Source organism: Chrysochloris asiatica, unplaced genomic scaffold (assembly GCF_000296735.1).
Source record: "Chrysochloris asiatica unplaced genomic scaffold, ChrAsi1.0 scaffold00006, whole genome shotgun sequence".
Classification (NCBI taxonomy): Eukaryota; Metazoa; Chordata; class Mammalia; order Afrosoricida; family Chrysochloridae; genus Chrysochloris; species Chrysochloris asiatica.
In genome coordinates this window covers 19,380,156-19,388,045 of record NW_006408524.1, presented here as the reverse complement: position 1 = coordinate 19,388,045, position 7,890 = coordinate 19,380,156, and positions in this window count along the sequence as shown.

The following is a 7,890-nucleotide window of genomic DNA, read 5'->3' as shown; positions in this document are numbered from 1 at the left end:
ACTTTCCAAGGAGAAGCTGGTGAGTTTGAATCATCAACCTTGTGGTTCAAACCAACCTTATGGTTCAGTGCTTTATCCTACTGTGCCATACCAGGGCTCCTAGTATTCTACTATTAACCTTGTTTCCAACTTTTACATCGCCAGTAATTATCAGCACATCTGGATTGCATGTTCAGCCAGTTTTCAGACTGAAGAAGTTGATGGTAGTAGTGGTGGTTTTGTACCATTGAATTGGTTCCAACTCATAGTGTATAGGGTTTCTGAAGCTGCAGATCTTTAAGGGAGCAGAAAGCCTTATCTTTCTCCCATGAAGAAGTTGAGAAAATTCTTCAATTTTGTCATCATTGGCTTTAGTGGTGGTGAGTAAATGTGAAAAATCATCGTATTAAATGGTCATCCTTGTAGGATTATGGATATTTTATTATCACATATAAAATTGCACTTCAAGATAGAACCTGAAATGTTCTTTTTGAAAATTAATGTAATGTCATTCTTCTTAAATTTCTCATTCCCAGCATAGTAAACCATATGATTGATTTAAAAATGACAGCTCCCAGTCCATCAATGCCTAAGATATCAATCTTTGTGTGTTCCATTTCATTTTTGACATTTTCTGATTTTTCTAGATTCATACTTCATACATTCCATATTCCAATTATTAATGGGCGCTTGCATCTGTTACTTCTCATTTTGAGTGTTCCTTATTAGCAAATGAAGGTCCCGAAAGCATTACTCCATCCACATCATTAAGGTCAATTCAAATCTGAGGAGGCAGTTCTTTCCCAGTTATATTTTACATGCCTTCTGACCTCAGGGAATCATCTTTCAGCACTGTGTCAGACAACGTTCCATTGCTATTAATAAAGTTTTCAGTGGCTAACCATTCAGAAAAGATCTGCCTCTCCTTCTGCCTAATCTGCCTTGGTTTGGAAACTCTGCTGAAAACTGTCCATCATGGGTAACACTTGTAGTTGTTGTTAAGTGCTGTCAGCTTGTTTCCAACTCATAGCAACCCTATATAGGGTTTCTGAGGAGCGACTGGCAGGTTTGAACCACCAACCTTGTGGTTCAAACTGACCTTGCAGTCCAGTGCATTCTCTTTTAGCACCACACTGGTGGCATCACTTTCAGCATCACAGCAACACACAAGCTGACTTTTCTGTGCCTTCCCCCCAATTCATGTTACATTTGAACCCATTGCCACTGCCACCATGTCAATTCATTTTGTTGGGGGTCTTATTTACTGACCCTCAACTTGTACCAACCATGATAACCTACTCCTGAGACTTGTCCCTCCTGATAAAATGTTCAGAGTATGAGAGACGAAGTATAGCCATCCTGGCTTCTAAGGTGCATTCTTCCAACACAGACCTGTTTGTTCTTTTGGCAGTCTACAGTACCTTCAATATTTTTCTCCAACACCATAACTCAAATGCACCAATTTTTCTACAGTCTTCCTTATTTATTGTCCAACTTTCACATTCATATGAGGTAATTGAAATACGGTGACTTGGGTCAGGTGCACCCTAGTTCTCAAACTGACATCTTTGTTCTTGAACACTTTAAAGATGTCTTAAGTAGCAGATTTACCTACTGCAATATGTCATTTGATTTTTTGACTGCTGCTCCCATGAGTTTTAATGGTGGATTCAAGCAAAATGAAATCTTTGACAACTTCAATCTTCTTACCATTTATCATGATGTTATTTATTGGCCCAGTTATGAAGATTTTTGTTTTCTTTGCATTGTGGTGCAACCCGTACTGAAGGTTGAAGTCTTTGATCTTCACCAGTATTTTAAATCCTCTTAGAGTTGATTGGTTACGAATCAGGCTGCGAACCTTAAGGTCAGCGGTTCGAAACTACCAGCCGCTCCGCGGGAGAAAGATGAGGCTTTCTACTCCCGTAAAGATTTATACCCTCGGAAACCCTGTACAGGGTCGCTATGGGTCGGAACCGACTCGATGGCACTTAACAACAACAACAACAAGAGTTGATTTATTTAGTTGAAAAAAAAAAGTAATCCCAAACCATTTCAAATTTAGGCAATGACATGAAAGTCATTTGACCCATCCTACACCAGCGGACAAGGATCCTTCCACTATTTCAACTTCATTCCTTCTATATTCCATTTCTGTATCCTAAGCCCAAAGCTCACAAGAACTAAATATAGAATCATGAGTCATACATTTGCTTTTTCTAAAAAAAAAACTTTGCTAAAATAGTGTCTTTTTGAGATTTAGGAAGATTATAACTTTTCATATAGTTAGTTGGGTGGTGTTTTTAAAAAGGTGTAGATTACAAACATATTTTAGTGAGCTTTTTGCAAAACGTCCAAGTTACCTAGAAATACAACAGAAACTTGAAGCTCTATCTTATTCACATTTTTAGGCTTTTCAGAGTCTGTTAACTGTACCATAGTCCCTTCTCTATAATGTTCACTGAAATAAATTCCTTTGCAAAATACCAGTGGCCTAGCTTCCCACATTCCAGCAACACACAAACCTCATCCTTTCAACAAACTGACACCTTTACTTCAGGGATAAATATTATAACAGGTGCCTTAAGGTCTGTTTTGTCTAATGATTCTAGCATTTGGATTTCTTTTTCTCTGAAAAGTAATTGAGATTTCCCTAGATTTTAATATGTCAAATAATTCTGGATTGTATCCTGGACACTTTTAATATTATGTTATGGAGTCTGCATTACATTAGGTTTGTGTTTGTTTTGTTATTTACTTTAGTAAGCAAGTAACCTAGTTAGGTTTCAACCAGCCACAGTCAAGACCCTCCTTTAGATATGGTTTGAAGATCAGCTTAATTTTTAAAGCCTTTTCAGTCGGACTCTGGCCTGCCCTGTGTGTGCCCCTACTACGGGGTCAGATTTAGGACCTGTGTGGTTATCTGTACTCTATTTCAGCTCTCAAAGACCTTGCTGTATTGCTTCTGAACACATTCAGGCACACATAACTTGGGGGTGAGTTCAAGACTTTGTGGGATCTTTCTGAAATTTAGAAAGGCAACAGCTTTTCTTTCATATAATTGAGTGGAAAAGATCCCTTTCTCTAGCTGATTCCTCTGAATTCCCTGACACTATATAGCGTAGTGGTTACAAATCGGGCTGCGAACCGCAAGGTCCACGGAGAGAAAGATGAGGCGTTCTGCTCCCATAAAGATTTACAGCCTCGGAAACCCTGTACAGGGTCTCTATGAGTCGGAACCGACTCCACGGCACACAGCCACTATTTGTCTTGTATGGAGTCCTGGGAGTGTAATATAGTGGGCTACATGTTAGACTGCTAACCACAGGCCAGTTGTTCAAATCCACCCGCCACTCTGTGGGAGAAAGAGGAAGCTTTCTGCTCCCTCAGAAACCTTATGTAGGGTTACTAGGAATCGGAACTGAGTTGATGGCAGGAGGTTATCTAGCTTCTAAGAACTCTTTCTGACTCTCTAAGACAATCATGGTTTTAGCATCCCTCCTCTGTCGTGTACTCTCTACAGTTGGGTGTACCTGAGAGCTAAATGACAAGAAAAAATAACCTTCGGGGATCCTGCTGCTCTATTTGCCAGCACTGTTGCCACCATTACTGTCACTATTGTCACTGCCAAGGTTCTGCGGCTTCATTACTGGGGCATGCTTGAGTGGGGCGGGGGGTGGGAGAGTGGTAAAGATTTCTGTCCCTCAGGAGCTCCTTTCCTGGCTCTCAAGCCCAAGAAAGACATTTTATTTACAGATTTTTTTTTTTTTTTTTGCTAACACCTGTTACACAGTTTCAAGATTCAGACTCTTCTAGAGTCTATGCCAAGAGACTGGAAGAAAAAATACCCAAATCGTTGAATTTTTTATTCTCCTCCCCATTTGGCCTGCTTTCCTTATTTTTCAGAGTTCTCAGATAGTTGCTTCATGTTTCCTGTCCAGACCTTTTCATTGTAATCTTTGGAAAAGAGAGTAGTATGACTTATTCCCTCTTGACCAGAACCTGCTTTACCAACCTAATTATTTAACTACCATTTGAAATACAGCTTTAAAACACTATTACTAGCTTACCCTATGCTATGTGCTGTGCTAATCCATTTGCCTGCATGATTTACATCTAGAACAGCAAATATTTGAGGTATCCATATGATTATTCTAATTTTACAGATGAAGAAACTGAGGCTTACAAGTGTTGATTGATCAATATCGCACAACTTGGAAAGCAGGTTTGAGCCTAGGTTGGTCTGAGTGAAGGCCCAAATTTTGGATCAATCTACAATGTAGTCGTGGCCAGTTCTGTCCTGAAGATTGAATTAGGAGAGAGCTACAGGCATTCTGATTACAGGTGAGGACCAGGTAACTGTCTTCTCTGAGACCCCTGTTTTCCTCACTTTCACTTCCAGATTAGATCTGGTTGGAAGATACGCAAGACAAGTTGAGACTTCCTATTGCTTTGAGCTGTTCATTGAGTACATGTTTGTTTAAAAGAAGTGGAAGCAGATACGTGGGCACTGGTTTAATGACACAAGGGAAGGAGACACACCGATCCATGGCCATTCTTAAGGAGAGATGCTGATTTTGCTAAGTTAGTGACCACAGAACATAACAAAAAATGATGTTCTAGTTTCCATAGTTACAGAACATAGACTGTTTATGATGACAGCAATTAAAATGTTGTACCTGAATTCTCCAGAACGACAGTCTCGGAAAATATGTATTTAAAGGAGAGATGCTTTATAAATTTATCGGTCACCATCTAACATGAATTGCCTCTCAGAGGAACATTTCTCTTCAAAAATATTGATTTTGTCTTTTGATCTCGAGGGTGCCCCTGAGAGGATACTTGTAAGAACATTGCCCCATTCAGTGGATTGTAACAGTCAATGTACCTTGCCTGACTAAGACATTTATGCTCAATAATGTCATAATAACATTTAATCCATTCTTTTGCCACACAAAAGTCAAAGTGGTCTTTCAAAAATACAAATCAGGTGCTTTACTCGCTTGACTAAGAATCTCCAACAGCTTTTCAGTCCATTTATTATCCAATGCCAACTCCTTACCAAGAACCTACAAAGTTCTGCATGGTCCATTTGCACAGATCTCTATGACCTCATTTCATACCGCTTTTTCCCTCCAGCACTATGATTTGACTTCATGAGTCGTCTTGCTACATCCTGAACACATTTAGCCATTCTCACATCATGAGTTTTGGCCTTACATTTGCCTCTTTGCTTTCATGGTCCCTCTTTCCCCAGATAGTCCTATGGCTGGTAACCTCTCATTAGTTAGAGTCTCTATCCACTGACTCTATTTTTTTTCCCCCATTGCATTTGTTATCTGGATCTTTGTTTACTTGTTTAATGTCTGTCTGCTATCATGGATTAAATTGTGTTCTCCCAAATACGTTATGGAATCCTAACTCTTGTACCTGTGCATTTAACCTTGTCTGGAAGTAGGGTCTTTGCTATATTAACGAGATCAGGTCTGAGCAGGGTGAGTTCTAAATCTCACCACTTCTACATTATGAAATGAACAGATAGACGATGAGACACACATAAGGAAAAACACGCATCATGGATGGGAGGACCTGCCTACAATTTCAGGAATCCAAGGAACACCCATGCCTACAAATAAGAAAGCTGAATGACTGATTCAGGGTTTTAGCTGCCAGAAGTGTGAGAAGAAGAAATTCTGTTCTTTAAAGCCATTCACTCATGATATTTCTGACACTTGGAAACTAAGGCATGCCCCCTACTTACACCTACACTTCAGTGTATGCGTCATGTGGACAAAGACTAGTTTATCTCCTTTTCCATTTTATCCTGAGACCAAGCACAATGGCTTTAATGAATGAATGGACAAAATATTTCTTTAACTCATTCATTAACCAATCAATTTATCAAGTATAGGAAACATTGGACAAACAAAAACAAGAGACAGTCTAACCCTTTGAAGAATTTTTAATTTGGGAGGAACATGGTTCGTTGGTGATTTTGTGCCGTAGAGTTGGTTCTGACTCATAGCAGCCCTGTATAGGGTTTCCGAGGCTGTAAATCTTTATGGGAGCAGAAACCTTCATCTTTCTCCTGAGGAACAACTGGTAGTTTCAAACTGCTGACCCTGAGGTTAGCAGTCCAACTTGTAACCACTACACTACCTGAGCGCCTTGGGAGGAACATAGATACAGCTATCTGCTCATGTTTCTTCTCTATGTATACCTTTCAAAAGTTCTTCCATCAACAGCAAGCTTCTGAGCCAGGGGTCACCGTTTTCACCATTAAGTGGAGAATCTGGGGCAGGGGTGGGAGGGTAGGGACGGAGAGAGAGAAAGAAAATGGGGTGGGGGCAAACAATGGGACAAAGTTTTAATAAAGTTAATGTAACCCAAATAACAGTTTTCTCCCTCTTGCTTCGGGTTATAGACAGACAGATTTCCTGAACCTCTAGGATTCTACCATAGTGCAACACAAGACTTACAATACTCTGAGATTGTGAATAGATCTTTTTAGTTTAAATATACTCTTAGAAGGAACAAGACTCAGAGGAATGGCTAGCCCTATCTATGTCTATTCAAATAGGAGTTACTGAGAGGACAAATTCTCTTTTTTGTATGGATATTAACTTAAAACCACTCTTCTATTGTATGCTACCATTGTATGAAAGGATACTCATGGGAACTCTGAGAGTATTTAGGGTGTATTGGCCTAACTGATCTACTTATAGCAAGGCCTCAGTATAAGCTGAATTACTGGACTTCTTTCTTGAATAAGCTGATCCTCTATACATAAAAGCTTACCAACTTGAGACACATTATGTATTTCTCCTGGTTTGGGTATTAGGAAATGGAATGGACTGACTTGACTGACTTCAAGCCACCTCTGCTTTAGATTATGACTGGCTTTGAAGAATTTCAATAGAAATTGTAGCTGGTGAGAAATTGGAGCTAGTTTCAAATAAGAACCACCTGCAAAGACTATCACATCAGGGATTGTCAAAGTTATTTTTTGTTTTGTTTTGTTTTTTTTAAATCATATAGGGTGTCAGAAGCTGCTCAGTTAAATCTAAACAATCAGGAGGATTACAATTATCTTTATTAACTACGGGGAGAAGAGTAGTCAGATTTAAATAACACTATATGTAATACAAGGAGCTCTGGTAGTGTAGTGTTTATGAATCGGGCTGCTAACCTCAAGGTCAGCAGTGCAAAACTACCAGCTGTTCCACCAGAGAAAGATGAGGCTTTCTGCTCTTGTAAAGATTTACAGCCTCAGAAACCCTGTACAGGGTCGCTGTGAGTCGGAACCGACTGCACCGCACATAACCATCACCACCACCGTATGTAATACGTAGTCCTGGTGTGGTGTAGGTGTAGGGTAGAGCACTGGACCACAAGATGGGTTTGAACTGCAAGGTCGGCAGTTCAAGCTCACCAGCTATGCCTTGGAATTCCTATACAGGGTTGTCATGAGTTGGAATGGAGTCTACAGTGCTTAACATAACAACAACATATATAATATTTGAATCTATTAGATGAACTTTATAAGAAGTGAGTCTGCTACAGATAAATATTGGGTTAAAATGGATTAAGTAATACAGCATGAGGTCTAAATGTCTAAAACGTTTTTGTGGGGGGGGGTTGTTTTTTATTATATCTGTAGTGTTTTCTACCAATTTAGCTGTAGCAACTACAGCCTTGAGAAAAAGGTGTGTTGCTGTTATTGTTACTAAGCGCCATCAAGTCAGTTCCGACTCCATAGCAACCCTGCCTGGGAAAAGCTGGTGAGTTTGAATGGCTGACTTTGTGGTTCAAACCGACCTTTCAGTCCAGAGCGTTACCCTGCAGCACTATACCAGTTTGAATCTGCCAGCCGCTCCTTCTGAGAGTCTACAAAATAGCTATGGGATCTAG